The sequence below is a fragment of the Myxine glutinosa genome, chromosome 3 (genome assembly GCF_964187855.1).
Source record: "Myxine glutinosa chromosome 3, kmMyxGlut1.1, whole genome shotgun sequence".
Taxonomy (NCBI): Eukaryota; Metazoa; Chordata; class Myxini; order Myxiniformes; family Myxinidae; genus Myxine; species Myxine glutinosa.
In genome coordinates, this window is record NC_136263.1 from 97,270,804 (window position 1) to 97,287,805 (window position 17,002).

The following is a 17,002-nucleotide window of genomic DNA, read 5'->3' on the forward strand; positions in this document are numbered from 1 at the left end:
CATAGACTCGATAACCCTCCAACGTCCCAGATAAAGCGGCGAGCGATGACATTCAGGGAAGGAATGAATAACACACGATCACAGTAATCCAGGCAGGGCTTTTCGAATGAATGAGCCTGCTCTGCAGGATGATCATAACGATTGGAGAGGGAACGAAACCGCCGGCGAATTGGAGCTTCACTTCGAAGAATGAATCACAATTTCCGCACACGAACAATAATTGGACACAGAAGTACGCCGTTTGTTCCGGGTGCGTGCACCGTCCCCTTCTCCACCACCTCCACCTTCCCCTCACATTCCCAGGAATCCCAAAAACGAATTCCCCGCTTAATGGTGAATGACATCAATCCACGCGAACCCCGGAGGAGGACGAGGTAGCTCGAGGGATTGGTCTCAACCTGGGGTCGAGCTTTCGACAGCAAAGGTGAGTCTCCTCTCGGTGTAATCGATCATGTCGAGCGCTGCCGTCCGCACAGGTACACCACCGGTGACATTCGGGCAACCCGGGGGGAAACCGCTCGCAAAGAAAACGTTCCAGGAATAAAAAAACGCATCTTGGTGAATGGTGATCGATATTAAAACCGTTTATGGCATATAGCGCACGGTCAATGGCTGCATGACATTGCTACGACCTGTCGATCTCTATCTCTCTCTCTCTCTCCATTGCCAAGAACACGCGCTCTCATTGCCGCGAATTACGTTATGGACACCTGCACGAAAAAGGTAATATTGCCTATATAACGGTTGCTTCGCTTACCTGCGAAGAGAACGAAATCCCTGATGTTACATCAACAGCTCACCCTTTCGACCTCACAACCGACGTCATGTGAGTCGTAATCAGAGGCGGATTCGATATTTTTTTAGAACCCGAGGCACAAAAAAATATATTTCGGCCGAAAGCATCCCCCAAAAAATACAAATGGATGAAAATGCATTAACATAATATGGACTTCATTCTATGTAACACTTAGTTAATAAATCAAACACTACATTAATCGGTCAGTTTAGCCAAAAACATATGTGTGTTTGCCTCGGAATCATGTAATGCTGCTCCTGGTGGTGGGACATGGTATTACGAGTGAGCTACGGAACACTCAATTGTATCATGAGTAAGAGGATTCCGCGTTATTTTCACACTCGCTCCGTGTAATTTTCACCCTCGCTCCGTGTAATTTTCACAATCACTCAGTGTAATTTTTACACTCACTCCGTGTTATTGCCACACTCACCCCGTGTTATTGCCACACTCGCTCCGTGTAATTTTTTTACTCACTCCGTGTTATTTCCGCACTCACTTCGTGTTATTGCCACACTCACCCCGTGTTATTGCCACACTCGCTCCGAGTAATTTTTTACTCTCACTCCGTGTTATTTCCGCACTCACTTCGTGTTATTTCCACACTCACCCGTGTTATTTCCACACTCACCCCGTGTTATTTTCACACTCACTCCGTGTTATTTTCACACTCACTCCGTGTTATTTTCACACTCGCTCCGTGTTATTTTCACACTCACTCCGTGTAATTTTCACTCATTCCGTGTTATTTTCACACTCACTTCGTGTTATTTTCACACTCACTCCATGTAATTTTCACACTCGCTCCGTGTAATTTTCACACTCGCTCCGTGTTATTTTCACACTCGCTCCGTGTTATTTCCGCACTCACTTCGTGTTATTGCCACACTCACCCCGTGTTATTTCCGCACTCGCTCCGTGTAATTTTTTACACTTTCTCCGTGTTATTTCCACACTCACTTCGTCTTATTTCCACACTCACCCCGTGTTATTTCCGCACTCGCTCCATGTAATTTTTTACACTCACTCCGTGTTATTTCCACACTCACCCCGTGTTATTTCCGCACTCGCTCCGTGTTATTTTCACACTCACCCCGTGTTATTTCCGGTCGCTCCGTGTTATTTTCACACTCACTCCGTGTAATTTTCCCACTCACTCCGTGTAATTTCCACACTCGCTCCATGTTATTTTCACACTCACTCCGTGTAATTTTCACTCATTCCGTGTAATTTTCACACTCGCTCCGTGTAATTTTTACACTCACTCCGTGTTATTTCCGCACTCACTTCGTGTTATTGCCACACTCACCACGTGTTATTGCCACACTCGCTCCGTGTAATTTTTTACTCTCACTCCGTGTTATTTCCGCACTCACTTCGTGTTATTTCCACACTCACCCCGTGTTATTTTCACACTCGCTCCGTGTTATTTTCACACTCACTCCGTGTTATTTTCACACTGGCTCCGTGTTATTTTCACACTCACTCCGTGTAATTTTCACACTCATTCCATGTTATTTTCACACTCACTTCGTGTTATTTTCACACTCACTCCATGTAATTTTCACACTCGCTCCGTGTAATTTTTACACTCACTCCGTGTTATTTTCCACACTCACTTCGTGTTATTGCCACACTCACCCCATGTTATTGCCACACTCGCTCCGTGTTATTTTCACACTCACTCCGTGTTATTTTCACACTCGCTCCGTGTCATTTTCACACTCACTCCGTGTTATTTCCGCACTCACTTCGTGTTATTGCCACACTCACCCAGTGTTATTGCCACATCGCTCCGTGTAATTTTTTACTCTCACTCCGTGTTATTTCCACACTCACATCGTGTTATTTCCACACTCACCCCGTGTTATTTTCACACTCACTCCGTGTAATTTTCACACTCATTCCGTGTTATGTTCACACTCACTTTGTGTTATTTTCACTCACTCCGTGTAATTTTCACACTCGCTCCGTGTAATTTTCACACTCGCTCCGTGTTATTTCCACACTCACCCCCGTGTTATTTCCACACTCGCTCCATGTAATTTTTTACACTCACTCCGTGTTATTTCCACACTCACTTCGTGTTATTTTCACACTCACTCCGTGTTATTTCCACACTCGCTCCGTGTTATTTCCACACTCACTTCGGTCTATTTCCGCACTCACTCCGTGTAATTTTCACAATCACTCCGTGTTATTTTCACACTCCCTCCGTGTTATTTGTGCACTTGCTCAGCTTAAATATTGCTTTAGATTTGACTGCAAAAAATCCGGCGGAATTCCCATGTTTTATTGCTTCCCCCCTTGGAAAACAAAATTCCATGTTAAGGTGTTTAATTGCAAGCTACAATGCACTCGGTAGAGTGCAAACCTCCACCAGGCTGAGCAGTTTACGTTTTGCATCCCACTGATAGGATTCGGACCAGAACCAAAATATAATCGGCTTGTTCTTGTCACTTACCCAACTTATCCCCCAAGTTTTCTCATGTCATCCACAACTTTTTGAAATATTGTGCTATATATCGTTTTTTGGTCCCATCACTCAGTTTTATGAACTAGGCCAATGGTGACCTTTTGACCTAAAAAATAATTGGTAGTTGAAGTAAGTGACCTTAGGTGCAAATCCTCTTCAAATTTCAAGTCAAGTGGATGAAAATTGAGGATTTTAGAAATTTGACCTATGTTGACCTCAAAAATAATTGGTGGTTGAATTCATTTAAGCTCTTACACGAGCATCGACTTAGTATATAAAAAAAGTATTTTTCAGATGAAAATTTATGATTTTAGGAGATTGACCTTCAGTTGACGTTTGACCTTTTCACCTCAAAGTAGTAGGTTTCCCAATTCAGTGAAGCATTTTGCAATTGCTATTTAATTGTCAAGTCAATCGGATGAAAAGTGATGATTTTTCAGATGAAAATTTATGATTTTGGAAGCTTAACGTTGAGTCACCTCACAAATAATTGGTGATTGAATTATGTGACCTGATATGCAAATCGTCTTCAAATTTTAATTGAATCCTTTTCAGATATTAATCAGATGAAAATTGAGGATTTTAGCAATCTGGAAAAAGTGGTTGACCTTAGGCTTATGTTGACCTTTTGGTCTATGCTGATCTCAAAAATAGTTGGTGGTTGAATTAAGTTAGCCAATATATAAATCCTTTTCAAATTTCAAGTCAATCGGATGAAAATTGAGGATTTTAGAAATTCGAAAAAACGTGGGTGACCTATGGCCTATGTTGATCTTTTGGCCTACGTTGATCCTATGTTGGCCTATGTTGATCTTTTGGCCTATGCTGATCTCAAAAATAGTTGGTGGTTGAATTAAGTTAGCCAATATGTAAATCCTTTTCAAATTTCAAGTCAATCGGATGAAAATTGAGGATTTCAGAAATTTGAAAGAAAATGGTTGACCTTTGGCTTATGTTGACCTTTTGGCCTACGATGATCTGAAAAATAGTTGGTGGTTGAATTCAGTTATTCGATATGTAAATCCTTTTCAAATTTCAAGTCAATCGGATGAAAATTGAGGATTTTAGATATTTGAAAAAAAGTGGTTGACCTTTGGCCTATGTTGACCTTTTGACCTTAAAAATATATAGGATTTTGTCAGACCACGAATTCTACCGTTTGGTGAAGTTTCGTGAACATCGCTTTAAAATTGTGACCTGTAGGCAAGTATAAGTGAGCAGACAGACTAACACACAAACAAACAAACACACAAACACACACACAAACCGGAGTGATGAACATACTTGCAAAAAAAAGTTTTTTTGTTTTTTTTGTATACAAGATGGAGGCTCGTGTAAGAGCTAACATCAATCAAGCCAAGCTTTTGCCAAGATTTTGCCATCAATTTTGCCAAGTAACAAACACACAAACACACAAACGGAGTGATCAGCATACTTGTCCAAAAATTTTTTTTGCCAAGTACCAAGCAGACAAAGAAACAGACAAACAGGGATGAAAACATAACTTCCATCCCACCTTCGGTGGCGGAGGTAATCAGCTTGCTATCGCTTGCCAAGCCAGCTGTTCCTTATCATCGGTTTCGATGGAGTGCTTGCTTGAGTGCTTAAGTCGCTTGGCGAGCGCTTTACAAGCTGACTGGTAATACAACACACCCCAACACTTGCAGTGGTGTGTTCAGTTACCAAGTTTTTATTTGTTCATGTTTACATCGACGAGGCTCATGGAAGGCATAAAGGTTTCTTCCAGAGCGATCACCAAGCGGCTTAAGCACTCAAGCAAGCACAGGGACATCTCTGGGACAGGTGTTCTCATTTAATAGACCACAATGTCGACGTGCGCATGTGTTCGTCCATTTACGATATGAGGAGTTGTTTTATGATTGTACAATAAACAAGTCAGGAGACAACGATGGTTCACGAGCGAGCAGTATTCAATGACAAAGGTCAAAACCGACATTGAAAATATATAAATAGGAATGTATTATCTGTTATGAGACTAGTTAGCTACAAAATAGCGAAAATTCGGTTCGATTCCGACAACTTTGAAAATTTGACCTTTGTGACCTTCAAATGTCAAAACGAAGGTTACTGACCTTGGAATGAGATAGAAAATAATGTATAATCAGTTATGAGGTTAGTTAGCTACACAATACCGACAATTCGGTTAGATTCCGACAACTTTGAAAATTTGACCTTTGTGACTTTCAAAGGTCAAAGGTCGAAGATTCTGAAATTTGTTGGAAAACTTGTATTTCATGATGTATGTGATAATATAAAAACATGTACGACATTTCACCCTATCAGGAAGCGAACAATGTAATAACAGCATCAAAAATCGACTTTTCTAAATTTCGTGACCTTGTGACCTTGACCTTGGGGCGAAAATGAAAAATCGAGCTCCGTGGGGCTAGACACATGACATTGGCCTAACCAAATACCGAAACCCCTGTCAGATTCCACCAAACCCCTTGGAGAAGATGTAGCTTGAAATCGATTACCCCCTAAAAAGACATCTTTTTCGGGCGAGGCTCCGCCCACAATGGGTGCAATACGCCCACTCTAGGCAGGACACAACGAGATCATGATATCAACCTCCCACCCAAGTTTCATCAAGATCGGATGATATCATCGGGTAGTTATGCTGTGGACAGACAGACAGACAGACACACACCCATGACGAATATAGTGGTCACTCTGTTTGATAACTCGTGAACCAATTATAGTGTGGATTTGCTGAACAATATCATATGATATTATACATTAGTATTCGAATTATAGCATTTGTATACATTAAAAGATTATTATTCATGTATACATTAACTAAAGTTATCCTACTTCCAAGCTTTATCCTCAAGCCTACTCGACCTCCAACTCTCCCACTAGTCTCACTCAAGCTTGGTCTCACTATCTGCATGATTCTTTCTCTGGGAAAACCACATTCCAAGCTGGCCTCCAAGCCGTCGCCGACTGGGCATCCTCCGTCGGCATCCTCCTCGCACCTGAGCTCCTCACCACATACAAGGCTTTCATCCGCAGCTCAATGGAATACTGTCACCTATGACTGTTCTCCTCACACCTATGGCTGGTCGCTCTTGCCTCACACCTGCTCCTTCAAACTCATTGGAATCTCCCGCGATGAAGCTATCTCTGAGGCCTTTCACTCACTCACCGCAGGCAGGTAGGTGGCCTTTCTGTCTTCTACCGACTCCTCTCCGGCCTTGCTCCCCCAGCTCTCTCTGTGCTCTGCTCTGTCCCCCAAATATTCCTACAGGTCGCACAAGATCTGCCAGCAACCCTCTGATGGTTAAACTGCCGAAATCTCGGCTCTCTGCTCACCTTCACTCTTTCATTCCTCTTTTCTCCCGCCTGTGGAACAAACTCCCACACTCCCTTCAATCCCTCTCCTCCCTCCAGGTCTTTAAAACAGCTGTTCACCACCATCTCTTATCTTCCCCCATCCATAACCTTGATCTTTTCTACCCCCACTAATTCACCCCAGATCCACCTTGTTTGAAATTCCAACTTCTTTCCTGGAAATCCTGGCAGTGTCCATATGTTTATACCTCTCCCACCCCCCCCCCCCCCTTCACATGCCTCCCCCCCTTCACATGCCTCCCCCCAAAGCCCTCTCCCTCCCACAGATCTCTCGATGTCTCCATGTCTCTCGGTCCCTGCTCTCAAATGTTGTGTTTGTGTCCTTCCCCCTCTCTCCCCATCTTGTCTACCGCTCCCGATGTTATTTGTTTTATGTGTCTGTTTGTCTTTCTGTGTGATTAATGTTCGCTCTTTCACGAGCCTCGATCTTGTATACAAAAAAACAAAAAAACAAAAAAAAAAAAAACCTCACCCCCTAATTATGTGATAGTCCTGTCTAGTTTAACATCAGGGAAAACGTTTTTTTCTAAATCGATTCATCACGTGACAATTCTTTCTTTCCTTGAGATGGAGCATTCCCTTTACGATGTGGTTATCACCACTCACAATGTGATATGTTTTGTCGGCAAAGTGAGACCCCACCCTCAGTCTCATCTCAAAAGATCATGAACCACGATCGGTCATCTCTCGTGATCTCGGGGTCCCATGCCTGTTGTATGACTCTCATGCTGCCTCTGCCCGGGATCCTCATTGAGTTCGGGGACACCTGGACACGTGCCCTGTGTGTTCACCGCCACTGACCGTAGTGACTGGTTTGTGTACGCAGCGGGTGAAAGGCTTGGTGTAAATTGAGAATAGCAACATAAAGAAGTAGAATAAGGTGATACGGGGTGTGAGGAGTGGGGCAAACTGATAATATTGTCGTGTCTACCCTCTAGTGAACACCTCAGGGCGACAGATGACCAAACGAGCTTTAACTCCGAGGTGTATACCCAACTATGGCGGTTCCTTTTGCACGCGCGGGGGTGGAGGGTAGCAAGGGCCAACCTGCACAAACGGACGTGACGGGGGTTTATCCGAACCCACAAACAAATAAACGTACAAGACAGGCACGACAAAGAAATGCAATAAATAATGAATTTAATGAAAATAATGACAGGATAACAAATCCTCCTCCGATGAAAATCCTCCTCCGATCGTCCCACGCTCCACAAAGCTCCGATGTTTCCCAAGTGCACACGACACAAAGCACAGCCGTCATGAAGCCAGCACCAAAGAGAGGGACAATATGCGGCCGCTTCCACTGACGCCCCAGGACAGAGAAAGTGAACGGAACTGCTCGCTTTGAAACCCAGCACAAGGGAGAGAATGCAAATGCGTCTGCCTGCGACCAAAGCCAAGACCAAGAGAGAGAGATAATTGCAGGACCTTTCCTCTTTACTCCTCGGTCTCGAACGTTCTCTCTGACGTCACACTCGCACCAATCACCGAGCGCCATCCACTCACCCCATCGTTCTTTAACCAATCAGTCTATGGGGCGTGGCCTCACGGCCACTCTTGGTGCCCATCGTGATGATTCGGCTAGGTGGTGTAATTGTGTCTGGGTATTGTCGGTCCTTGTGTTATTTGCAATTACGTGCCAATTGCATGACTTGCCGAGTGTGCTTTATAAGAACAAAGGTAAAAATCACAACAGCAATTTACCCACTGGGAATTTTATCCAAATGCCCTAACTAATTAGCATAGCTCCACCCCCTGCATGGAGACAAATAACGCTTACCCGGACATCCGGCCCTGATTTAGATCCACGAAGGTGGCTACATGGCATACGGTGCACGCTAATCTATACAATCCGATCTGCACTAACAGAATTTCATTGCCTATCCCCATACACGTAACAATATGTAGGAAGGGGTGGTGAGGGGAGGGGCAAATTGAGGATATAGGGGGAGAGGGGGCAAATTGATACATGGGGGGGGGTGGGGGGAGGGGCGAAGGGATGAGTGAATTGAGGACATGGGGGGGGGGTGAGGGAAAAGGGCGGGGCAAAGAGTGGTTTGCTCATTAATGTGATAAATGCCTCGAAGGAACCACACACCAGGAGGTTGTAGCAGGTTGACAGGTCAGTGGCGAAACACAGGTTATTGGTGTAAAGTCCTTACGAGACTGATGGCATCGCAAATCAAGGGATTCAGAGACACAAAGCAAGCGTCCAAACAGCGGTTTATTCCCGGAAGTGATGACACCGGAAAAAGCACTCGGGGCGCCCAACAGGTGGCAGAGCCCGGACAAGGATATGACATCACAGTATGTTATAATTCCCCCCTTAAAGATCAAAGCGCGTCGGCTCATGACATTTGTGGCTCGAACACCTAACAGCAACCGGTGGTTCGGTAATGACACTGCTCATGGTGGGTGAAACATCCTCGACTGGAAAGCCATTGGTTGGGGACGTTTCTGGTAAGGGTGCTACAGGTGCAGGTGCGGATACAAGGGGCGATATAGGCACTCTCTCTGATGGTTGAACAGGTAGTGGTACAAATACAGGTGGTTCTGCTGGTTTGGTATGATGCAACCTGAGTTGATCAAGGTGCTTCCGCTGAAGTCTACCATCAGACAGTTTAACTAGGAAAATCTGACTACCAACATTCTCGATAATTACCCCAGACAACCACTTCTCACCCAGACCGGCATTGAGAACAAACACAGGATCATTTACATTAATTTCACGATTCACAGACGTACGGTCATGCTTCTGCTGGAATTTCTTCACTTCGACATTGGCCACCGTATCTGGGTCAACAAGTGACAACCTTGTATTTAACGCGCAACCCATTAACATTGATGCAGGAGAATGACCAGTAGCATAATGCGGTCGTGTGTGATAATTCAATAGGACTCGGGCCAAGCGAGTTTGTATGGTCCCTTCCGTAACACGTGTTGTAAAAAGTCAAATCCACAACATTGTCCTCAAGGTAGGTTTAATTCAAATTCGATCTCTGGCAACACCTGTAAAATATAATCAAGCCATATATCAGGATTACATAATCATGGAGAAGCCCAGCAATTTATCAATCAATGCAAGCAAGCCTGGAACATCTAGATATACGCACCATTCGAGTATACTCTGTCACACAGATTATATGTCACAGGAATGATTCGGAGCGATGATCGTCTGAGTTCTTATAGATGCCTCTCAGTGGTTGGAGAGAGCATCACACCTGGGTTCAACTTAGATACAATTTCATTACATTCTCCCCGCCGTTAAAACTACACTTCCGCTAAGGCAGGAATCAAGCTAGCAGCAGAATAATAGCAGTGAGCAGTAGTTGTCCGTCCATGTCAGTCGGTCCAACCATAGCGGTCGGGGCGGCGAATCTCCCTACCGGCACGGGTCCGGAAACTACCGGGTACGACAGCCCCAAGACCGGAGTCCCATGCGTCGGAGTAGCCGCCTAAGTCAGGTGACGGAGGTGGCACCACAGGGCCTACAGGTTGGGGCGCGTTTAGCGGTGAGGATGCCGGCAGATACTCCACAAGCGGAGCAATGGGAGAGTCCATGGACTCGTAAACTGGGTCGTCAATTTCCCCGCAAGGGGCCAGGTGAAGTACGGAGACTGTTGACTCACGTCCATCAGACATCAACACACGAGCGTGCTCGGGATTAGCTTGGAGTACCTGCACCTTATCCACTAGTGGGTCATACTTACTCATGCAAACTGCATGTTTGAGGAAAGCCGGTCCCAGCTCAGCAAGCCAACTAGGTAAAGATTGGGTACTACCCGAACTCCTCGAGTGATGAAACATCCGTTCGTGGGGAGTTTGATTGGTAGCCGTACACAATAAAGTCCTGATCAAGTTCAGTGCCATGGGTAGCGACCAAGCCCATTTGTCTAGGCCTCGGCCGAGGGACTTAAGACTCAGCGTAACGGCTCTCCATATAATCCCATTGAAGCGTTCGACCTGTCCATTCGCCTGCAGCCTATACAGAGTGGTATAACTAGAAGCGACATTATGCTGGAGTAAGAAGTTCCTCACTTCCTGGGACAGGAACACCGCGCCTCGATCGGTATGCACGTAGGCCGGATTCCCAAACATAGAAAACAAGTTCTGCAGGCACCGGATAACCGTGGCGGCTGTCATATCTACGCACGGGAAAGCGAAAGGGAATGTCGAGAACTCATCAACGATCGTGAGTAGATAACGAGAGTTACTCGAAGCCGGTGACGCCGGCAGTGGTCCTTTGAAATCCATCGCCAATCTCTCCCAAGGCCTAGTGGCTCGGACCAGTGTTCCCATAGGAGGGTTGTAGAAACGCGGTTTGAGTTCAGCACATACAGAACAAGTGCGACAGATCTGACGAATATCCTCAACCGAGTAGGGCAAGTTATGACTGTGCACAAAATGAGCGAAACGCGTCACCACGGGATGGCACAAGGTGTCGTGCAAAAGACGCAGGTCCTCAAAATATGTGAGGCTCGCACACGTCGCCGGCTGCGATAAAGCGTCGGCAACCAGGTTATCCCTCCCAGGGCGATATTTGATTGTGTAGCAGAAATCGCCGAGCTCGATCCGTGAGCGAGTGATTTTCTCATTCTTAATGCGTTGAGCATGCTGGTTGTCGTACATAAAAGTAACGCTCTGTTGATCCGTGATAATCTGGAAGCATCGTCCGAGCAAATAGGGACGCCAACGCCGGATCGACTCGATGATGGCATACGCCTCTTTTCGACAGACGAATGTCTCTGCTCAGCGGAGGAGAGAGTTCGCGAAAAGAAGGCCACAGGGCGCCCCCCTTGAGAGAGAGTTGCAGCTATCGCATGATCCGACGCATCGCTTTCCAAAACAAAGGACTTATTTTCGTCAATCGTCGCCACAGCGGTGCCAGCGATGTCGGACTTAAGGCTATGAAAAGCGGCCTTGGCAGCAAGGCTCATGGGGAACGCTTCGCAGTCCACAAGTGGGCGGAGCTTCACGGAGAAATTTTGTTCCCACTTGGAATAATGAGCGAACAGCCCGAGAGCACGCTTCAACGAAGCACGATCGCAGGCCGGGGCCATGTCGAGCAAGGGTCGCAGACGCTCCTTATCTGGAGCAACAGAGCCGTGGGTCACGGTGTACCCCAGGAGATCTATCGTACGAGCAGAGTAGTGACATTTAGCCTCATTCATAGTCAAGCGATACCTCTGCGCGACCTCGAGGAAGCGCTTCAGATTAGCATCATGATGTTCCTGGTCATACCCGCAAACCGTGAGATTATCCAGATAAACGAAGACATCGGTCAAGTTCTCCTTAGCGATGAGGTCGTCCATAGTCCTCTGAAAACATGAGACCCCATTCGTGACCCCGAAAGGTAGCTGGGTGAACTGGTATAACCTCTGACCTGATTCAAACGCAGTATAGATGCGGTCTGCCTCGGAGATGGGGATCTGATGATACGCACTACGTAGATCAAGAGTGCTATAGACCGAATACTGTGCCACCTGTCAAACCAGGGAGTCCATTCCCGGGAGTGGGTAGGCGTCCAGCTGGGTAAACCGATTAATCGTCTGTGAATAGTCAATTACCATGCATTTGCGATGCGATTCGCTTCGTACCACCAGGACTTGGGCCCGCCATGGCGACCGACTAGGTTCTATGATACCTTCCTTTAGTAGTTGCGCTGTTTCTTCCGCAATGAATTGCGCGTCAGCTCGTGAGTAGTGTCGCGATTTAACCGCGACAGGTGTACAGTCCGTGGTCATATTGGGGAACAGCGACAGTGGCTCAATTTCCATCCCTGCAAGAGCACACACAGCAAGAGTATCAGTACCACCAAATTCCATTTCCAAACGTCCATGTTGCTTGAGAAAATCATGTCCTAGCAAAACTTCTGCACATAATGCTGGTAAGACCATTAAATACACATCCGGAAACATTCGACCCTTAATCACAAGCTTCAGTCCACATTCCCCCTTTGTGCTAAGCCATAGCCCCTGAGAGGCCATAAAGATTCTGCGTCTGGTCCCAAGAATCGGCCATCTATGTTTCTGTACAAGCCAAAAATCAACATAACTATCAGTGGATCCCGTGTCGATTAAAGCATTTGCAAAAATTCCCTCAATCATGAGTGGGATTATAGCACGGCACAGGCTAGGTGGCCCTGTAGTTATCGAGTCGTCGAGGGGAGGCGCTCGGGCCTCATGTGTGGATCCAACGCCAGCTAATGTCTTTCGTGCCATTGAAGTCGTTTGTAGGCCAGTCGTGCCGCCTCCAGAGGGCGCTTGAGCCTCGCGTGAAGCTCCCAGCTTTCGTGCCGTTAAAGTAGCTTGTAGGGCGTTCGTGCCGCCTCCGGAGGGCACTCGTGCCATGCGCGGAGTTTCAAAGCCAGCATTCACCGATCGGGTGGCCAATCCCGGAAGTTGGCAGGGTGTCGGAAGAATGCCTGTCAAGGACGATCGCGCCGCGTACTGAAGAGATTGCGACACTCGTTTAGTCGGTGCGGCGAGTCTCATCAAGGTCGAGCTCTCAGCTCGGGGCCCACGGAGAGGAGCGATCCCCATCAAAGTCGGGCGAGGCGTGCCGTGCGCCATTCGTACCGCGAGCTCGGAGATAAGCACATTCATCGTCGAGCGATCTCGCTTGCCTCGTGAAGCTTGGCAAACTTTTGCAAAATGTCCCGTCTTTGTGCACAAATGACACTTCACATCCTTAGCTGGGCAAACAGACCTGGGATGATTCCGATTCCCGCAGAAATAGCACGTAGCGTTACTTCCTGACTTGGGTCCTGCTGCAGCTGCCGCCGTCAAGCCCGGATCGGGATCCTCGGGAGTATCCGTGGTCTCCGATTCCGGTGGAGGTGCCGAGGCAGCATCCACGATCTCGGCGGTAGCTCTCTCCGGTCGGGTCTGTCGAGCTGTCCCCGCTGTGACGTATGGGCGTTCATACGCGTCGGATTGTTCCCGTGCTTCGGTGTACACGTGAGATAACCGAAGGGCTTCTTCTAGGGTCAAGTCGGTTGCTTCAAGTAGTCTTTTTCTGACGACTGGTGACCTTAGACCTGAGATGAAAGCATCGCGGACAAGGTCATCGCAGACTTGTTCATGGGTGCGTACCACAGGGGTACTTTCTTTCAGTAGGTGTCGTAGGTCTTGAGCAAATTGATCTAAGGTCTCCGTCGGCTGTTGTCGTCGAGTCACAAGCAATAGTCGGGAATAGACCATGCTTCGTTTTTTTATGTAGATGAGCTTCAGCTCAGCCACAGCAGCATTGAACGTCTCACATTGTTCAATGGCCATGTACACGGCATGGTGCACCTTAGATTGCAGCACAGCGAGCTTTGTTTCATTGGTGACGGCCTCCTGCGCATTGAACTGATTATTCAAGATTTTCAGCCAATGTGTCAGCTGAGCGGCCGCGTCCGTCGCCTGAGGGTCTGCTCCGAAGACAGGCACTTGGATCATCTTATGAGCCATGTCGTACTCGTTCGTGTCTCGTACCCGTTTGGGACGAAGAGAAGAATTTGAATTAATTGTTGTAAAAAGTCAAATCCACAACATTGTCCACAAGGTAGGTTTAATTCAAATTCGATCTCTGGCAACACCTGTAAAATATAATCAAGCCATATATCAGGATTACATAATCATGGAGAAGCCCAGCAATTATCAATCAATGCAAGCAAGCATGGAACATCTAGATATATGCACCATTCGAGTATACGCTGTCACACAGATTATATGTCACAGGAATGATTCGGAGCGATGATCGTCCGAGTTCTTATAGACGCCTCTCAGTAGTTGGAGAGAGCATCACACCTGGGTTCAACTTAGATACAATTTCATTACAACATGCTTTAGTCCAGTCTTCATGATCTGAACAGCCCTCTCAGCCTGGCCGTTTGAGGTATTGGGGGTTACATGAATATTATTGAATGCATGATGAACCGGAAATGATTAGGCGTGACTGGTAGTGACGTGTGCGAGCTGGGTGAGGAGTGGAGAAGGAGACGCCATTAAGAGGGTCAGCTGAAGAACCTGCGTGTGGGCTGTCATCGTTATCCAACACTGTTGCTGGCAGGCTTGTATGGAGCAGAGGTATAATGCCTGATGCCATTTTGCTTGCATGAATGGCAAACAATCAGGAATACCATGAATAGCGAACATACTGTATTGTAATGCACGAGCCTATAGAGTATAGAGGGTACAACAACAGCCTCAATCCACTTTGAGTGGGAAACAACGACACCAAGGAACAACTTGCCGAAGAAGGGCCCAGCATGATCAATGCGTAACCTCGAACAAGGTTTAACTGGCCATGATTACATTTGAAGTGGTGCTTCCGGTGGTGACTTCGCATTAACTTGACATGTGCGACAATGACGTATGCAGGTTTCTATGTAATCATCTAACTTTTGCCACCGCACGTGAGCTCTGGCTATAGTTTTCATAGTGACCATCCCAGGGTGAGCATCATGTAGTTCTGAAAATATTGTCTCAGGTAGTTTAGGTGGGATAATGATACGACTCCCCCAAAGAAGACAATAAACGTAGACTGACAACTTGTCCTTTCTGTTTAGATACGGTTTAGCTTCACTTGCACAAGATGACCAATCACCCGACAGGACACAGTGTCTTACATGCGACAATGTAGGATTGTCGCTCATACCTCTTGCAATTTGCTTTGCAGTGACAGGTGCTTTCTCATGAACAACCTGAGACAGCAGATGAACAACATTACCAGGTGGAGGTGGTCCTCAATGGTTTTCGGAAGCGGTAGACGACTCAATGCATCTGCACAATACATTTCATGTCCTTGCCTGTACACAAGCTTGTATTCATAGCCATCAATGGTTAAAGCCCAACGTTGCACCCGACCAGTTGAAGTCGGTGATACTGCCTTATCCTCCCCCAACAGACCGAGGAGTGGTTTATGGTCAGTTTCCAATGTGAAATGTTCGCCATAACGGTACTGGTGCATTTTACCTACTCCAAAAATGCAAGAAAGTGCCTCGCGGTGAACCTGCCCGTACCGACATTCTGTACTTGACAGTTTCCTCGATGCATATGCAACAGGTTGCAAAAGACCAGCATCATTGGTTTGCAATAGTGCACAACCTAATCCATAAGATGAACTGTTACAGCTCAACGTGAGCTCTTTCGTAGGGTCATAATGTACAAGCAATGGTGACGTGTATAACAGGGTTTTTGCATCCCTGAAAGCCTTCTCTTCAGAAGAACCCCATTTCTAATGAACGCCTTTGCGCAACAAAATGTGCAACGGTTCAAAGACAATACTCAGGTTTTGTAGGAAATTATCAAAGTAGGTTAACATACCGAGAAAAGCCTGAAGGTCAGACACATTGGTGGGAGCGGGAGTGTTCTTGATAGCTTCGACTGGTGAGGGCAAAATGCCTTTCCGCATGATGCAATGACCCAAGTACTCAACCTCAGGGGCTATGAAGACACATTTCTCACGACGGAGACGAAGGCCTGAACCCGAGAGGTGGCTTAGTACTTCATTCAGGTTCTGGAGGTGTTCCTGGGCTAACCGACCAGTCACCAATAGATCATCCTGAAACACAACCGTGCTGGTTACAGTTCTTAATAAGTTCTCCATTTTTCACGGAAAAATGGGTGCGGCGGACCGAATGCCAAAAGGGCATCGATTGTACACGAACAGTCCACCGTGTGTATTGATACAAGTGAAAGTTTTAGATTCGTCTGAACGTTTCATTTGTGCATAAGCATTAGTCAGGTCTAACCTTGTAAATGTCTGACCTCCCATGAGAGCCATGAACAGGTCCTCGGTTTTGGGCAGATTATATCCATCCAGTTTTGAATGACGATTTATGGTAGTCTTGTAGTCCCCGCATATACGTAAGCTCCCATAAGCTGTCAGCATGGGTACAATTGGAGCAGCCCATTTGGAGTATTCAACTGGGGCGATGATTCCTTCATCCAGAAGATGATCGAGCTCCTGCTCGATTTTCACTCCCATCATGTACGGTACAGGTCTTGCCCTATGGAAAATAGGCCTAGCCTCGGCATCCACATGAATCCTAACCCTGGTGCCTTTAAAAGTGCCCACGCCATCACAAAATACATCAGGATACTTGTCGACAATCGATGCGCATCCAGCACTGGTGGACACATGGTTCACATTATGCCAGTTGAGTCTGATGGCCTTTACCTCTCTGCCAAACAAAGCTGGACCCTGCCCTTTACGACAAGCAACGGTAAAGCGTGGGACGCACCATCGTACTTCACAGACACAATGGCTGAGCCGATCGTAGGTACAATTTCGCTGGTATAAGTCTTCAGTTTAGTCGTGTAGAAGTAAAAAAAAAAAAACTTCTACAAGCTCGGGGTAGGCGAGTT

The 17,002-nt window shown here is 46.6% G+C and overlaps 1 protein-coding gene across 1 annotated transcript in view; it reads left to right on the forward strand.

The window, feature by feature from the left end:
• The first annotated feature begins 292 nt into the window (after nt 1-292).
• The window catches only part of LOC137423355 (monocarboxylate transporter 4), a 121,554-nt gene continuing 104,844 nt past the window's right edge, over nt 293-17,002 (forward strand). Inside the window, exon 1 of the mRNA XM_068110406.2 lies at nt 293-424. The gene's annotated coding sequence lies outside the window, so the exon portion shown is untranslated. The remainder of the gene's footprint in view (nt 425-17,002) is intronic.